The sequence below is a fragment of the Pseudophryne corroboree genome, chromosome 5 (genome assembly GCF_028390025.1).
Source record: "Pseudophryne corroboree isolate aPseCor3 chromosome 5, aPseCor3.hap2, whole genome shotgun sequence".
NCBI lineage: Eukaryota > Metazoa > Chordata > Amphibia > Anura > Myobatrachidae > Pseudophryne > Pseudophryne corroboree.
The window spans coordinates 487,633,802-487,654,107 of NC_086448.1; positions in this window are offsets into that span (position 1 = coordinate 487,633,802).

The following is a 20,306-nucleotide window of genomic DNA, read 5'->3' on the forward strand; positions in this document are numbered from 1 at the left end:
TTAAATCATAGAATTTGGGGGTCATTTTGATCCCATATTATTATTAACCTCAAAAACCATAATTTCCACTCATTTTCAGTCTATTCTGAATACCTCACACCTCACAATATTATTTTTAGTCCTAAAATTTGCACCGAGGTCGCTGGATGACTAAGCTAAGCGACCCTAGTGGCCGACACAAACACCTGGCCCATCTAGGAGTGGCACTGCAGTGTCACGCAGGATGGCCCTTCCAAAAAACACTCCCCAAACAGCACATGACGCAAAGAAAAAAAGAGGTGCAATGAGGTAGCTGTGTGACTAAGCTCCGCGACCCAAGTGCCCGACACAAACACCTGGCCCATCTAGGAGTGGCACTGCAGTGTCACGCAGGATGTCCCTTCCAAAAAACCCTCCCCAAACAGCACATGACGCAAAGAAAAAAAGAGGCGCAATGAGGTAGCTGTGTGAGTAAGATTAGCGACACTAGTGGCCGACACAAACACCGGGCCCATCTAGGAGTGGCACTGCAGTGTCACGCAGGATGTCCCTTCCAAAAAACCCTCCCCAAACAGCACATGACGCAAAGAAAAATAAAAGAAAAAAGAGGTGCAAGATGGAATTGTCCTTGGGCCCTCCCACCCACCCTTATGTTGTATAAACAGGACATGCACACTTTAACCAACCCATCATTTCAGTGACAGGGTCTGCCACACGACTGTGACTGATATGACGGGTTGGTTTGGACCCCCACCAAAAAAGAAGCAATTAATCTCTCCTTGCACAAACTGGCTCTACAGAGGCAAGATGTCCACCTCATCATCATCCTCCGATATATCACCGTGTACATCCCCCTCCTCACAGATTATCAATTCGTCCCCACTGGAATCAACCATCTCAGCTCCCTGTGTACTTTGTGGAGGCAATTGCTGCTGGTCAATGTCTCCGCGGAGGAATTGATTATAATTCATTTTAATGAACATCATCTTCTCCACATTTTCTGGATGTAACCTCGTACGCTGATTGCTGACAAGGTGAGCGGCGGCACTAAACACTCTTTCGGAGTACACACTTGTGGGAGGGCAACTTAGGTAGAATAAAGCCAGTTTGTGCAAGGGCCTCCAAATTGCCTCTTTTTCCTGCCAGTATAAGTACGGACTGTGTGACGTGCCTACTTGGATGCGGTCACTCATATAATCCTCCACCATTCTTTCAATGTTGAGAGAATCATATGCAGTGACAGTAGACGACATGTCCGTAATCGTTGTCAGGTCCTTCAGTCCGGACCAGATGTCAGCATCAGCAGTCGCTCCAGACTGCCCTGCATCACCGCCAGCGGGTGGGCTCGGAATTCTGAGCCTTTTCCTCGCACCCCCAGTTGCGGGAGAATGTGAAGGAGGAGATGTTGACAGGTCGCGTTCCGCTTGACTTGACAATTTTGTCACCAGCAGGTCTTTGCACCCCAGCAGACTTGTGTCTGCCGGAAAGAGAGATCCAAGGTAGGTTTTAAATCTAGGATCGAGCACGGTGGCCAAAATGTAGTGCTCTGATTTCAACAGATTGACCACCCGTGAATCCTTGTTAAGCGAATTAAGGGCTGCATCCACAAGTCCCACATGCCTAGCGGAATCGCTCCCTTTTAGCTCCTTCTTCAATGCCTCCAGCTTCTTCTGCAAAAGCCTGATGAGGGGAATGACCTGACTCAGGCTGGCAGTGTCTGAACTGACTTCACGTGTGGCAAGTTCAAAGGGCATCAGAACCTTGCACAACGTTGAAATCATTCTCCACTGCACTTGAGACAGGTGCATTCCACCTCCTATATTGTGCTCAATTGTATAGGCTTGAATGGCCTTTTGCTGCTCCTCCAACCTCTGAAGCATATAGAGGGTTGAATTCCACCTCGTTACCACTTCTTGCTTCAGATGATGGCAGGGCAGGTTCAGTAGTTTTTGGTGGTGCTCCAGTCTTCTGTACGTGGTGCCTGTACGCCGAAAGTGTCCCGCAATTCTTCTGGCCACTGACAGCATCTCTTGCACGCCCCTGTCGTTTTTTAAAAAATTCTGCACCACCAAATTCAAGGTATGTGCAAAACATGGGACGTGCTGGAATTTGCCCATATTTAATGCACACACAATATTGCTGGCGTTGTCCGATGCCACAAATCCACAGGAGAGTCCAATTGGGGTAAGCCATTCTGCGATGATCTTCCTCAGTTGCCGTAAGAGGTTTTCAGCTGTGTGCGTATTCTGGAAAGCGGTGATACAAAGCGTAGCCTGCCTAGGAAAGAGTTGGCGTTTGCGAGATGCTGCTACTGGTGCCGCCGCTGCTGTTCTTGCGGCGGGAGTCCATACATCTACCCAGTGGGCTGTCACAGTCATATAGTCCTGACCCTGCCCTGCTCCACTTGTCCACATGTCCGTGGTTAAGTGGACATTGGGTACAACTGCATTTTTTAGGACACTGGTGAGTCTTTTTCTGACGTCCGTGTACATTCTCGGTATCGCCTGCCTACAGAAGTGGAACCTAGATGGTATTTGGTAACGGGGGCACACTGCCTCAATAAATTGTCTAGTTCCCTGTGAACTAACGGCGGATACCGGACGCAAGTCTAACACCAACATAGTTGTCAAGGACTCAGTTATCCGCTTTGCAACAGGATGACTGCTGTGATATTTCATCTTCCTCGCAAAGGACTGTTGGACAGTCAATTGCTTACTGGAAGTAGTACAAGTGGGCTTACGACTTCCCCTCTGGGATGACCATCGACTCCCAGCAGCAACAACAGCAGCGCCAGCAGCAGTAGGCGTTACACGCAAGGATGCATCGGAGGAATCCCGGGCAGGAGAGGACTCGTCAGAATTGCCAGTGACATGGCCTGCAGGACTATTGGCATTCCTGGGGAAGGAGGAAATTGACACTGAGGGAGTTGGTGGGGTGGTTTGCGTGAGCTTGGTTACAAGAGGAAGGGATTTACTGGTCAGTGGACTGCTTCCGCTGTCGGCCCAAGTTTTTGAACTTGTCACTGACTTATTATGAATGCGCTGCAGGTGACGTATAAGGGAGGATGTTCCGAGGTGGTTAACGTCCTTACCCCTACTTATTACAGCTTGACAAAGGGAACACACGGCTTGACACCTGTTGTCCGCATTTCTGGTGAAATACTTCCACACCGAAGAGCTGATTTTTTTGGTATTTTCACCAGGCATGTCAACGGCCCTATTCCTCCCACGGACAACAGGTGTCTCCCCAGGTGCCTGACTTAAACAAACCACCTCACCATCAGAATCCTCCTGGTCAATTTCCTCCCCAGCGCCAGCAACACCCATATCCTCCTCATCCTGGTGTACTTCAACACTGACATCTTCAATCTGACTATCAGGAACTGGACTGCGGGTGCTCCTTCCAGCACTTGCAGGGGGTGTGCAAATGGTGGAAGGCGCATGCTCTTCACGTCCAGTGTTGGGATGGTCAGGCATCGCAACCGACACAATTGGACTCTCCTTGTGGATTTGGGATTTCGAAGAACGCACAGTTCTTTGCGGTGCTACTGCTTTTGCCAGCTTGAGTCTTTTCATTTTTCTAGCGAGAGGCTGAGTGCCTCCATCCTCATGTGAAGCTGAACCACTAGCCATGAACATAGGCCAGGGCCTCAGCCGTTCCTTGCCACTCCGTGTGGTAAATGGCATATTGGCAAGTTTACGCTTCTCCTCCGACAATTTTATTTTAGGTTTTGGAATCCTTTTTTTACTGATATTTGGTGTTTTGGATTTGACATGCTCTGTACTATGACATTGGGCATCGGCCTTGGCAGACGACGTTGCTGGCATTTCATCGTCTCGGCCATGACTAGTGGCAGCAGCTTCAGCACGAGGTGGAAGTGGATCTTGATCTTTCCCTAATTTTGGAACCTCAACATTTTTGTTCTCCATATTTTAATAGGCACAACTAAAAGGCACCTCAGGTAAACAATGGAGATGGATGGATACTAGTATACTATTATGGATGGACTGCCGAGTGCCGACACAGAGGTAGCTACAGCCGTGGACTACCGTACTGTACTGTGTCTGCTGCTAATATAGACTGGTTGATAAAGAGATGTAGTAGTAGTATGTATGTATAAAGAAGAAAGAAAAAAAACCACGGGTAGGTGGTATACAATTATGGACGGACTGCCCAGTGCCGACACAGAGGTAGCTACAGCCGTGGACTACCATACTGTACTGTGTCTGCTGCTAATATAGACTGGTTGATAAAGAGATGTAGTAGTAGTATGTATGTATAAAGAAGAAAGAAAAAAAAACCACGGGTAGGTGGTATACAATTATGGACGGACTGCCCAGTGCCGACACAGAGGTAGCTACAGCCGTGGACTACCGTACTGTACTGTGTCTGCTGCTAATATAGACTGGTTGATAAAGAGATGTAGTAGTAGTATGTATGTATAAAGAAGAAAGAAAAAAAAAACCACGGGTAGGTGGTATACAATTATGGACGGACTGCCCAGTGCCGACACAGAGGTAGCTACAGCCGTGGACTACCGTACTGTACTGTGTCTGCTGCTAATATAGACTGGTTGATAAAGAGATGTAGTAGTAGTAGTATGTATGTATAAAGAAGAAAGAAAAAAAAACCACGGGTTGGTGGTATACAATTATGGACGGACTGCCGAGTGCCGACACAGAGGTAGCTACAGCCGTGGACTACCGTACTGTACTGTGTCTGCTGCTAATATAGACTGGTTGATAAAGAGATGTAGTAGTAGTATGTATGTATAAAGAAGAAAGAAAAAAAAAACCACGGGTAGGTGGTATACAATTATGGACGGACTGCCGAGTGCCGACACAGAGGTAGCTACAGCCGTGAACTACCGTACTGTGTCTGCTGCGACTGGATGATAAATAATGATATAAAAAATATATATATATCACTACTGCAGCCGGACAGGTATATATTATATAATGACGGACCTGCTGGACACTGTCTGTCAGCAGAATTAGTTTTTTATAGAATAAAAAAAAAAACACCACACAAGTGAAGTCACACGACGAGTGTTTAACTTTTTCAGGCAATCACAATATAGTATACTATACTACTAACTATACTGGTGGTCAGTGTGGTCAGGTCACTGGTCAGTCACACTGGCAGTGGCACTCCTGCAGCAAAAGTGTGCACTGTTTAATTTTAATAATAATATGTACTCCTGGCTCCTGCTATAACCTATAACTGGCACTGCAGTGCTCCCCAGTCTCCCCCACAATTATAAGATGTGTGAGCTGAGCACAGTCAGATACGAGTGTTTAACTTTTTCAGGCAATCACAATATAGTATACTATACTACTAACTATACTGGTGGTCAGTGTGGTCAGGTCACTGGTCAGTCACACTGGCAGTGGCACTCCTGCAGCAAAAGTGTGCACTGTTTAATTTTAATAATAATATGTACTCCTGGCTCCTGCTATAACCTATAACTGGCACTGCAGTGCTCCCCAGTCTCCCCCACAATTATAAGATGTGTGAGCTGAGCACAGTCAGATATATACATAGATGATGCAGCACACTGGGCTGAGCAGTGCTCACAGATATGGTATGTGACTGAGTCACTGTGTATCGTTTTTTTCAGGCAGAGAACGGATATATTAAATAAAACTGCACTGTCTGGTGGTCACTGTGGTCAGTCACTAGTAAACTCTGCACTCTCTACAGTTCTACAGTACTCCTAAGCTCCAGTAAATCAGGTCAATCTCTCTCTCTTCTAATCTAAATGGAGAGGACGCCAGCCACGTCCTCTCCCTATCAATCTCAATGCACGTGTGAAAATGGCGGCGACGCGCGGCTCCTTATATAGAATCCGAGTCTCGCGAGAATCCGACAGCATCATGATGACGTTCGGGCGCGCTCGGGTTAACCGAGCAAGGCGGGAAGATCCGAGTCGCTCGGACCTGTGAAAAAAAACATGAAGTTAGTGCGGGTTCGGATTCAGAGAAACCGAACCCGCTCATCTCTAGTTAGTATGACAGGAAAGGCCCTGCCCCACCTCACCGCATGTTACTGGTAGTAACAGGTCAATTATTCTTCTTTTATTGCATATTGTGGAGAAATTGCCATGCCTCTTCATTGCTGTGCTACATCCCATTAGTGACTAGCATCAATGCAGTTCAGCAGAACAGAACTAAGATAATAACACAACAATAATACAATACACAATTAACTAAGACACATCTTAGCACAGGGACATTGTAGGCAGTTACCAAGTAAGTTCCATTGCTGATGAATATATTGTACACATAGACAGGGGTGTATCTAGGGGTCCAAGCACCCCTGGCAAAGTAGGGACAGGCGCCCCTACCCCCATATCTGAAAAAGTGAAGTCGCCAAAAAAGTGGCGTGACCACACAATAGTACCCTTAATTCATATTGAGCCACAAAGAAGTGTCCCTTACTCACATTACACCGCACATTAATGTCGGTTATTCACATTATGCTACACAGTAGTACCCCTTGTCTAATACCCCATTTCTAACATTAACATGAATGCCTGCTACTTTACTACAGCCTGTATATATATACAGCAGCTACTTTACTACAGCCTATATATATATATATATATATATATGTGTATGTATATATATATATATATATATATATACATAGATATAGATATAGATATATATACACCACACTCTGGGTGCGGCACTCCTGGCTTAACAAAGATGCAAGACACAAGCGCAGTCAATAATGTTTCAGCTTTATTCAACTGTCATCAGATTCTGAATTTGATGACAGTTGAATATAACTGAAACGTTATTGACTACGCCAGTCACCAGTGTCTTGCATCTTTGTGAAGCCAGGAATGCAGCACCCAGAGAGTAGTATGAAAACAGTATATTGTGAGGGCACCAGCTGCATGCATGCATTTTTTAAGGGAGTGCTGTCCTTTTGCAGTTCATGTATATTGCACATTTCTGACTCTGTGACAAAGCTGGATTGTTGGACACCTTGAGAAAGGTCCTGAATGGGGACCGAAACGTTGGTGAGAGATTACCATTATATGTGGAACTGTTTTGACTTATTTTGCCCCTTTTTTTGAGTAAAGATATTACTTTGACTTCATCGTTTTTTGTCTGGAGAGTGCTATCATTTCCACGACTAGTGGAAAACTCTGCACTGTACTATGGGTACATCCCCTAGTAGGATGGGGCTTTGATTGGCACCCCAGCGGCTGTCTTTAGGTTGGGTGAGAGTGTGGGACATTTCTCTTTATATACTGTATGTATATGTATATGTGTGCATATATATATATATATATATATATATACTGTATGTATGTATGTATGTATGTATATATATTTATGCACACATATACATATACTGTATATACACATTTCTCTTTGAATAGGAGGCACCTGTGTCCCCATCAATGTCCCCCCTCCCGGGGCAGTTCCTCACACACAGGGATACCCAGCAATTACCACAGAAGGCTGCAGCGGCAGCCACTGTTCTTGGCACCGGGGTCCGACACTGCTCCGCAGTCACTCTACATCAAGTAACTGCAAAACTACAGCTCCCAGCAGCCATTGCTGAAGGGAGCTCACAGCAGCTATGGCTGCTGGGAGCTGTAGTTTTGCAGAGTTGCTTGATTGTAGTGTGGACTGTGGAGCAGTGCTGGACCCCAGCACCAAGTACAGTGGCTGCCGCTGCTGCCTTCTGTGGTCATTGCTGGGCATCCCTGTGGGTGGAGGACACAGGGGCACAGTTAATCTACCCTGGCAGTGGGTGGCACAGCCCCTCCATAGCTGGCGCCCCTGGTGAGTGCTATCCTGGCCAATGGGTAGATACGCCCTGCACATAGATCCCTGGCGGTTGATGATAGATGAGAGATACAGAAGGGAGATACAAGAGAATATGGAAATAGATATACTTTAGTATCTGCTTCGATATCTTAGAGGTTGAGGTTTAGGTACGGAAGTCTTCTGCTCAGTTCCAGACAGGACCATGCATATCCAAAAAGTAAATTTATTGTTAATCTTATTTAATTTTTTTTATTTCATGTTAATAGGATTTTGATGTCCAAAAATGTATGTTTTGATAAAAAAATAAACTTAAAAAATAAAAAAATTCTGTGGCATTTTCTTTAATTCATTCATCGCCATGTGACATCTACTATATTTTAATACTGCTGTTGTTGGCAGTCGACATTTCTAAATTTTGCATTTTAAACATACAAACTTTCATCAGAAAAACAAAAAACAGATGTGTTCATGCTCATCTCACACAAGATATGAATTACAGTGTCCGTAAAAGTTAGCCCTAACTTAATATAATATTGAAGACATAATAAATAATACAAATATGATAAATAGTGTACCTTACATAATCAAGGAGAATAAGAAAACCCTGCATAAAGAGAATGGAACACTTGTTTCTCTGAAATCTACATCTGCATTTTTGACCTGCTATTCAGAAAAACATAATTTTCACCTAATGCTAGCTCTATGTAGTATAGTTACTGGATGCACCCATTTATAGTTGATAGTTTATGCAGCATAAATAATGGTACAATTATTTATGCTACAGCAACACTAGGTGCAGATCTAAATATTTTTAGAATAAAATAAGATGGCCACATTAGGAAAGAACACTCTGTAAATGAAATATCTTATCTTTTTTTTATAATACATGAATTAATACTTGTATATACCAGTGGGAAACATATTATTTTGCTTAGCAACTAGGGACAGCTAAGAGTGACAAATGTCACAATATTGTCCACTGTAGCATTGAAATAAGGATATACCATAAAGTAGCACATTGTCAAAGAGTAATAAATAACAATCAGTTAACAACCATTTATTGTATTCATTAAAGTTTGCAAACCACAAAATATCAGTAGTTTGAGGATGTGCTTATGCTATGTGCCATATTGAAGGAACTTTGGGTGCCTCCAGATGAGATGGCTCTTAATTGAGAAATACATAAATGCATGACCTAAAGCAGGTGCTATTATCATGTAGTATAGGACCAGCAGAACAGAGATGCCTTACTGTTGCTTGTGACTTTCAGTACCATATGTTTACCAATGTTCTGTATGTGACTGAGATCTCTGCATTACTATTATCATGTAAGATGTATTGTATGCCTCTTTTGATGGTCTATTATGGTGTGCAGGTGCAATTTTTTTGTAGTCTAGATTAACTTCTTCTTTACATGTCACTGTTGTGAGAGGCATATATTGGAAAAGTAGTTGGAGAATATGCTTATCCGTGTAGTGCTATATTCAAAGGACCTTGGAGTGCCTCCAGATGAGTTGTCTATCCATTTATCAATACATAAATGTATGACCTAAAGTACAGTAGGTGCTATTATAATATGCAGTAGCATAAGAAGAGCAGAAACACCTTGCCATGGCTGGTGGCTAGCCATATGTTTGCAGATGCGATATCTGCATTACTATTATCATGAAGGGTGTACAGTATGTCTCTTTTGTTGGTCCATTATGGTGTGCTGGGGCGATTTTTTTTTTCTAGTTAAAATTAGCCACTCCTTCACATGCACCTGTGATTGACCAATAAATTGATTTGAGCAACTATCATAGTGTGTACACCACAAAATCTAAAAGAAGACAATACTGTTATATTTGACCAAATTTCCCTAATTGTCCAAAGTGATACAGTAAACTTCTCCACAGCACTTCTTAATTTTCCATGATCTGTTGTGGATCTGCATGCAGATATGCATGTGGGAAGTACATGTATCCTTTTTGTCCAGTATATTAGAACTTTTTTTTCACTTTGTTCATTTGTTTTCAGTTAACCATTTGTCTGGCATAGTCGCACCTGATGCGACCACACCAGGCCGTGCTTTCCCTGACATGGTCGCACACGATGTGACTTGCCAGAAAGCTCACTGTGCAGCTGCAGGACTGCAGTTGCCGCTATCAGAAGAACCTATGGTTCCTCTGCTTCCTGGTTCCCTCCCCCCCAGTGCCTGGGTTGGGGGTGTTGCACAGCCTGGCAGGACCCCTAGCCCAGCAGCTGTAGACATTATCAGCTGCTGGGAAAATAAAAAAAAATTCACCTTCCCTGAGGAGCCCCCGGAGTCTGCAGAGGGGATCAGGTGCTGGGAAACTGAAGTTATGATGGTCACAATATTCTGATCATCGATGGTCATGGTATTCCGAGCATCAATGTTGTACCACTGTTTTTTCCCCCCAATAAAATTGTATTAGAGCTACTTAAATAAATGTTCTTAACCTAATTCACTCATAAAAATGACAATTTCTGAGCGGTTTTTGGAAAATTATTAGTCAGTTCATTTTAACTTTGGTTCCAAATGTTGGGTTGCATATTTACGCTGAACTGCAAGTTTCTGCAAGTCCATTCTTGTTTCTTCCTTTTGGCTATGAATACATGGTTTGTAATGACTCTGCAAGTTTGAACTTGTTACTCTATTTTGGCTTTAAGTAGATGTTTAGAAGTGACTATGCAAGTCTGAATTTTCTTCTACCTTTTGGCTATAAATACATGATTTGAAATGATTCCTATTAAGTTTGAGATTGATCTGTGCACAATCAGTATCCACTATGGCTAATCAAAAATCTTTGACCGAGGCTGAGATTCATGTGCTTGTAGATGCATCTGATAGTGAAGATGTATCTGAGGAAGAAAATCATATAAGTGATGGACTTAAAGGTAATGATTCCAACAATTAGGATGACAGTGTACAGTAGATCAGCCATTTTCTACAACTCCATATGTTATTTACAAGGATAGTGAAATAAAATGAAAACTCAATCCTCCTCAACATCCAGCTTGTAGGTTCTCTAAAGCCAATTGTATCAAGAAATCTCCAGATGAAACAAAATATGCAGAAGCACGAAAAAAAATGATATAGAAAATGCATTCAGTGTTTAATTTTGTTTAAATGAAAATGATATAATGAAAGGACACTGTGTTTAAGTGTTATGAAACTCCTACACAATTACAATTACCTAGAGTTACTAGGGAGGACCTATAACAACCACCCATTGTCCCTTAGTGTTTTATACTCACATTTAGGATGTCACCAGGTCTCAAACCTCAAGGCAGGTAGGGCTTATACTGTGTAACCAGCAGGAGATTGCATGATATAGCTGGAGACGTAATGCAGGAAAATTCCAATATGGAAGAGAGATAATACTAATGCACTTTAAGTAATACCAGGATATTACAACGACAGTGAAACAAATGTGAATAAGAATACTTCCAGGGAATAATATGCATGTAGTATTCTCAACAAGTGAAATTAACACAGTTCCAAACAACGATTAGTAATAAAGTAGCAATAAGGTATCGTGGTTCATGTAAGTCACTGGTAGTACGTACAGCTGGTGGATTTAACACAGTTCCATAAAGCAACTACTAATGAAGCAACAGTAATAAGGTATCTTGGTTAATGTAAGATGCTGGTAGTAATATACAAAGATACAACTGATAGGAATAAGGCTATAAGCATGGTCAGGGCATCAAGACTCCATAAAATAAGTAGCCAGTAACAGGGACCAAATGACAGGGCTCCAGAAAGAAACTATCACCAGCAATGAAGTACATAACTGACTGTATTATAACAGAATCATGGGACAATCACACTGCTGCAGAGAGGTCAACCCATGATTACTCAAAGCAGTCACAGCTGAGTATGAGCATAGTATCACGGCTGCTTAGTAAAAGCTGTGAACAAAAGACACCATAGCCTCTCTGAGTTCCAGTTGCCTAGCAACCACAGAACCATCGATCACCAAGGCAGGTCTGATGTCCCGGTCACCTGGCACAATCAACTTATAAAATTAAGGCTAAAAGTGGCAAAATTTGGACACTGTTACTTCTCCAGCTTATGTTGGACTGTTACTATTGGTTGAAGTATATAAATCTTATGGTGAATCAAGAAAAAGCTTGTGAAATAGTGAAACTGTTAACAGCATTTTCTGAGTGACCATGTCACAGGACACCTGTAAAATTTTGCAAGTAATAAGTTTTGATGACAAATCTAGCTGTTGTGATAAAATGCACACACACAAACTTACTGCTGTAAAATAAATTTGGGAAAAATAAGCTGAATTTCTTCCAGAATTATATAACCCATTTGAAAATGTGACCATAGATGAACAATTACTGTAGTCGGATTTTAAGGGTGCTGCCCTTTAAAACCATACATTTCTTCCAAGACAGCAAAATATGTGAAGGAAATGTAAATTTTCACACAATGGGGGTAATTCCAAGTTGATCACAGCAGGAATTTTGTTAGCAGTTGGGCAAAACCATGTGCACTGCTGGAGAGGCAGATATAACATGTGCAGAAAGAGTTAGATTTGGGTGGGTTATTTTATTTCTGTGCAGGGTAAACACTGGCTACTTTATTTTTACACTGCAAATTAGTTTGCAGATTGAACACACCACACCCAAATCTAACTCTCTCTGCTCATATTAAATCTGCCTCCCCTGCAGTGCACATGGTTTTTCCCCAACTGCTAACAAAATTCCTGCTGCGATCAACTTGGAATTACCCCCAATAAAAGATGTGTTTGTCCCAAAACTCAGCCAATATAATAGCCTGCAAATATGTGAATTCAAGGCTATTACATTGTGCAAGTCCATGCGAATTGCGTCCTATGTTGGGAACCATAAGGTTGACATTTAGTAACCTTGTGGTTTCCTGCATAGGATATAATGTAGCAGTTCTCAACATTGAAGTCTATAGAGTGGAACCAATCCATGGACTTCAATGGGGAAATAGTGATTGACAGCCTGACTACACACAGCCAATCAGAGCGCTGTTGCTATGGTTGCAGCCACTGATTGGCTGCCAGATCTACAAGAGACAGCAATCACATGGAGACCAGCATTCAAGAGAGGAGTCCTATGTGTCAAATTTTGGACTACAAAATGACAGAAGGCACAGTGAACTTGTGAACACGTACACCTGCAAGTGAAAAATAAACCAGTGGCTAATGATAATATTTTATATTATCATTTACTGTATGTAACTGCATACAATGCCATTGTCCTGTGGACTTCCATAAACCCCAACTAGAATGGTAAGAAACTTACGAAGAGGAGCATATTTTTGGAAGTGTTGGAAAAGCACTCATCAAGCCCCATATATGCCATGGTCACAGGAGTCATATAAAATTGTGAAGAATATACATACTGTATATACTCATGGACCTCAACCAGGAGCAGTCAAACATGTCATATGCAAATGCTGTAGATAAAAAAAATTAAAAAATATTACATGTACCAAGTGCAACAAACATATTTGTAAATCCCATGTTACACATTACTGCCCAAATTGCACAAATGACTAAATACCTATATTAAACAATTTTTCTATTTTTATTTTCATTTTTTAAAGAATAATATCTTTATTTAACTCAATAAAAGTTTAGAGAATAGCACTTCTATATAATATTAATAATGATAATCTTATTATTTAATATAGGTCAAATTGACCTGAATAGTAGATATGAACAGAACAGCAGGGTTTAACAGTGGAATAACTTTGTTTGCTTTGTAAATATTGCTTAATTTGCATTTATACATTGTGAATTATTTTGGGTTATTATTCTATTACATTATATTAGAGTGTTGAATATAGGAGTAGGTTATCAATTTTTTCTGTATACGTTATTATCTGGGGAAAGAAATCTAACTCCTGATGAATTTAAGATTTTATTATTAATAGTTAAACATCAAAGTGGGTATAATGAACACATTTAACAGTATATAGAGAACTATATTCACTAATATGAATATTAATTTCAATAATTATTTGTTTGGCAAGAATTATCAACATTATAAGTCACATTTCAATACTGTAGCTATTCAATCCAAATAAAGGGAATCACATAGAAAATATCAGCAGAATATGTATGTGGCATAAAGTTGATGCAACATTATTTTTTTATTAATCCTTAGAATCCACTCAAATTAATTTTGTGCATCAAATATGAATACTGTCCTCAGTCCTTACAAATTCTATTGCAGAAAAGGTTGCAGAGTTTGCAATCTGTGTTCCCTTGAATTCATGTGCACTTCACAGACTGCACCACTGGGTTAAGGTGCAGAATATTAGCAATAAGCCCAATAGCAAAAGCATCCAGAGAAGCAGGTGATGGAAGAACCACGGGTTGGTAAATGGGTGGGGGGGGGGAGATGCTAAGAGCTAGCAGAGGAGAATATATGGGAAGTGAGGGGGGGACTTAGACTGCACATCCTATTAGTAAAGATATTATGAGGTACTAGCATGCTCACGACTGCAACAACTAATTTAGCTTCCTTATGTGAATAACAACTAAGGTGAATTTTTTGCATAGCATCAATTGTATTCACAACTTTCAAAGGCTGAGTGTGTTTACAACACTCATCCATCAAGGGTTGCTGGGTCTCACAAACCATGATAGATGTTAGGAGCTTTTAGGAGCTCCCCTGAACCATTTCTTAAACATACTCCTTTTGAATACAGTGTAAATTAATCTCTTTTATCCTGCCAACTACGCCAAAATGTTGTCAGTTGAAAAACTCAAGCGACCAGGTTCTGGGATACAGTGTGTTAATTAGGGAGACAGACACAGGACATTTCAAACAAGAAAAGCTTACAAGTAAGAACAAATTATACTCAGCTCTATTCTCAGATGTTTAAGGTCTGTCATCATTTACAGGTAAATCAAAGAACATTGTTCAGTAACCTCCAGGGCCATCTTATAACTCTGACTGAGTTAAAAGCTGAAATGGGTTTATAGGAAAACTGATCCCACTGCAGACAGAAAAAGCTCCAATCAGAACTGACTTTCTTAGTGTTGACCTCCAGACTTTATAGAACAAACTCAGATGTTTGGGACAATTCTGGGAATACACCCTAACATTGTCTTTAGAAATGAAATTATGTGTTTAAGAGGTATTTTTATCTACAATGTCTGTGAAACCAGGGACAGTGGTATTCACATGGAACTACCACCCCATAGTTTACCTTAAACCTTTCACACAGACAGTATTCCTCACTATGCAGTTTCAGATTGGGTCAAAAGACAGCTTGTTATTCACAGTAGGGAGTTTTAAGCTAGATATAGTTGTTTTTCCAGCTGGAAACACATTTTCAGTTTGACTTTGATGTTATAGCAGTTGCCAGATTCTCAGATTCTGGGTGATAGAGTAGGACTTGCAGTGATATAGAGTCGCTTGATGTTTGGCTGCAAGCTTAAATGCACTGCTCAATCCATGAGCCAAAACTACATCATTAATTTATTTATGTATTAAGTTGAGTGAGCTTATAATGGTGAGTGCTGAGAGTGCTGGGCTTTCTGGTATATATATATATATATATATATATATATATATATATAGTAGTGTTTGTCCAATTTTTATATTGGGTTGGGAATGGTTAAAAGATTGCATTCACATAACCTGATGTATCAATGTATTTTGTATTGAGAACATGTCTGTTGATGACAACTGGTTAGAAAGTTAGTTCCTTTGCTGGGAGATATTCATACACATCAGGAGTCCAGAGACAAAATGCTAATATCCTTATAATACTGAATGGAAGAGTGATCAAGAGGTTGGAGTTTGTGCAGTATAAAAAACAGCAGGGCTCAAACCAACAAACCACTTAGAGACACTATAGCCAGAAAAGTGTGACCTGTTCTTCTTGAGACAAGTAGTAAATACTAGTCCAGGCTGATTACAAAACCAATTCCCGCAACCATCAAACAGGCAATTAAAGATAAGGGAATCCAACCCTCCTAAAATGGATCTGAAACCCCAAAGTGTAAGTTGAGACTCAATAAAATCTGTTTTTTTTAAAGGTTAAAAATGAATCCCAAGGAGGTGGGAAACTCTCTCTTGTTCATTATCATTGAGGTGATATCCAGGGAGAGACTGGATCCTATAATGTTACCAGTGGATGCAGGGAGACCTCCCTCAACCAGTGTTCTGTACTGCAGGTGACTAGAACATTGTTTTTCTCCCTATTTTATTTGTTGAAATTGTAATTACTTGTGTGACTATTTAAACTATTAAATTCTTATAACCTTTCTTTTTCTGTAACTATAAGCATTGAAGTTTTTACTTGAATTAAAAATATTATGTTTAGTTATGTATTCTGTGTTTTCACACTGAACCTACGAGAGGCTCATGTTACCTAATTTTATATGTATTAACAATTGTGTGTGCGAGTGAGAGCAGGAGCACACCCTGGGCTTGACCCAAAAGGTACTTTTGCTGGTGGCATTACAATGTTGATTAACCACAGATGTAATCAGTAAGGTATAGCAGGCAGTGGTTCTCAGATTGGATTATCTGGAGAATGCCACACTGGTAATCGTGACATACATACAGTATGTATATATATATATATATATATATATATATACACACACACACACACACACACACACACACACACACATATATACAGAGAACCCAGCACTCTCCTCAGTAACCTCATCCACTTTCAAAACTTGAATACATAATTAGATAAATAATGGGGTTTTAGTTCATGAATTGTACAATGCATTTAAGCTTGCAGCTCACTTCACGGGACCCCATTTCCCTGCAAGTCCTACTCTATCACATACATTTTGTCACATATATTTATTGGAAACCTGTCCACTGCTATCCAATAAGAGAAAATGTGCTTTCCTGGTTTAAAGGTCACCTGCCAACACACTTTTTGGCTTTTAAAGGTAAGACAATCACCAACACAACTCCACTCGTGTTTACCTGGTTTAAAGCTCACCTGCCAACTGACTACTGGCTTTTAAAAGTGAGACAGTCACCAGCACAACAATGAAACAGTTGACACAGGTTTAAATCAAATGGGATTAGCAAGGGGTGCATGGGAGAGCTATGACCACAAAAAGGATAATTAAAAATGAACCCTATTCTACACATACAGGAATCCATTGCACTTGCCATTTCCAGGAATGGGGTGCACACATACTCTTTCTACCCTTAGGTTGCAGTTCAGTGGGCTGTGACCACCTGCTCACATATACATATACAGAGAACCCAGCACTGTGCTCAGTAACCTCATTCACTTCAAAACTAAACTACATAACTAGATAAATAATGGGGTTTTAGTTCATGAACTGTATAATGCATTCAAGCGTGCAGCCCACTTCACAGGACACCATTTCACTGCAAGTCCTACTGTGTTACATACATTTTGTCACATAGATTTATTGGAAACCTGGCCATTTTAAATGCAAAATCTTTGAACCTTGCTCAAAATGTAAAATTTGATTGCAATAATTATTATTAATCAATTGGTAGTGTTTGAATTGTGCACCTGCAACCTTGTCTTTGTATGCAAGTGTACATGTTCACAAGTTGATCTAGGGTATCCACTGTGACTTTTGTCATATTATAGTCCAAAATTATGCTTCTTGTCTGGCCTATCACTAACTCCTTTGTCATTCTGCAAGGTGCTTAAAAGAATGAATTTTTTTTTATGAACACAATTCACTACCATTATGTTTAAAGTGAAATTGAAAGATGAACTACTGTATGCCCCTACTTATTTGTGATTTGCTGAGGTTTATTTTTTCTTATAGTATTAATGGACATTTTTTAAAAGGGCAATCATTTACAAGGCAAGGTTTAGCCTTGTAAATGATTTCCCATTAAAAAAATATCCGAGTTTGGCCGGCATACCGCACAGCTGCCGAACTTGTACTTCATTACATCCCTCCATTGATGTTTTATTATCACACAAAGTTTAATTTTTCACACCGTATTTTGCTGATTTGGAATAAACGTATTCTTTGAAAGGGCAGCACACTTGTATATCAACTAATTGTTCATATATGGTCACATTTTCAAATGGGTTATATAATTTTGGAAGAAGTTTGACCCATTTTTCCCAGATTTCTCTTACAGCAGCAAATTTGTATGTGTGCCTTCTTTCATGACGCCTAGATTTGTCATCAAAACTTATTACTTGCAAAAGTTTATAGGTGTCCTTTGACTCGGATTTTTTTGCGACCAGTTTCACTATGCCACAAGCTTTTTGTTGATTCACCATAAGATGTATATTATCCAGCCAATAACAATAGTCCAATGTAAACCTGAACATAGTAACTTTCCAATTTTGCCATGTTTCATCATAAACATGGTGTTCTTCAATTTTTTGTATTTTATTATATCATTTTCTATGTAACTACACATATGACTGAATGCACTTTCCATATAATTTTTTAATGCTACTGCATATCTTGTTACACCAGGAATATTCTTGACAACATGACAGGCTTTAGAAAGCCAACCAGCATGGTGATGAACAGCATCAAATTCCCATTTTATTTGATTATCCTTGGAAAGAACATATGGAGTTTTAACAACAAGTTGATCTACAATGTCATCCCCATTGTTGGAATCATCACTTTCACTTTATTCATTTGTCTGATTTTCTTCCTTACATACATCTTCACTATCAAATGCTTCCACAAACACTTAAATCTCAGCATTAGTCAAAGGTTTTTGATTAGTAGTGGATATTGATTGTGCACAGATTATTCACAAATATAATAGGAGTCACTCCAAACCATGTATTTATTACCAAGAGGGAGGAATAAGAACAGACTTAAAGAAACTTGCAGTTCAGTGCAAATATACAGCTCAACATGTGGACTTGTTCAAAATTGTTTAACTGTGTGAATTCTTGAAATACTGTCACATATCAAATGTAAATTAAAAAAACTAACATTGTATGTATAATTTTTGGATTTTTTGCTGTGGAAAGCATGTGTTTACAAACATATAGAAAAAGGATATACAGCGCTAAACACTAGATATATGTAATAACGTGTTTTTATTAAACAGAATAAACTTTTGGTTGCAACCACATATGTAAAATATAATAAAATTAGTATAGTAGATAAAATAGGGCAAACACAGCACAGCACTTGGTTGTATATATTACCACTATTAGAGGCCAATCACAGTCTCCTGTATAGATCCTTTGGAAAGAAATGTGCCACAGTCCAAGGGGTGTATAAAACACTTGTAGAGATGTATAGTCCATACGAAGTGAATGGAGGACCTTGAAGCTTGATTATGGACAATTAAAGTCCTAGTGAAAGCATGGTCTCATACTCGTCTGTTGGACATCACAAGCTCCCCTTCGGCATAAGGACTTCTAGGCGTATTCCAGAATCAGGATGTTTGGCTGTAGTGGAGGCCTCTGCAAACCAACGCGTTTCGCTGTAACAAACAGCTTTATCAAGGTGTGTGTGTGTGTGTCCACTGTAAGGATGCCCTTTTTAAAGGCTGTGCTGATTGCCCATTGTTTGCAGATGTACCACATTTACAATCATTAAATAACATGAAAAATAAAATTATATCTAGTTTGGTTTATTACTCATATATGGAGACAAGTATATATGTGTGTAAAAACCACTTTTGGTTGTAAATACTTATATTCAATATTAAATTCTAAAGGACATTTCCTGATTCAAAATCACGGTCATGTGACCGCATGTGTATGCTTCCTGTCCTTGGAAGCATGTCCTTTAGAATTTAATATTGAATATAAGTATTTACAACCAAAAGTGGTTTTTACACACATATACACTTGCCTCCATATATGAGTAATAAACCAAACTAGATATAATTTTATTTTTCATGTTATTTAATGATTGTAAATGTGGTACAGCAGCAAACAATGGGCAATCAGCACAGCCTTTAAAAAGGGCATCCTTACAGTGGACACACACACACCTTGATAAAGCTGTTTGTTACAGCGAAACGCGTTGGTTTGCAGAGGCCTCCACTACAGCCAAACATCCTGATTCTGGAATACGCCTAGAAGTCCTTATGCCGAAGGGGAGCTTGTGATGTCCAACAGACGAGTATGAGACCATGCTTTCACTAGGATTTTAATTGTCCATAATCAAGCTTCAATGTCCTCCCTTCACTTCGTATGGACTATACATCTCTACAAGTGTTTTATACACCCCTTGGACTGTGGCATATTTCTTTCCAAAGGATCTATACAGGAGACTGTGATTGGCCTCTAATAGTGGTAATATATACAACCAAGAGCTGTGCTGTGTTTGCCCTATTTTATCTACTATACTAATTTTATTATATTTTACATATGTGGTTGCAACCAAAAGTTTATTCTGTTTAATAAAAACACGTTATTACATATATCTAGTGTTTAGCGCTGTATATCCTTTTCCTATTAGCATTTTTCAGGGATTGACTATCCCTGCAAACAGCTGCTTTGGGTCAAACAACACATTTTGAGGCGCCGGGTCTATTACCTTGGTAATTTTTCCTTGCATGTGTTTACAA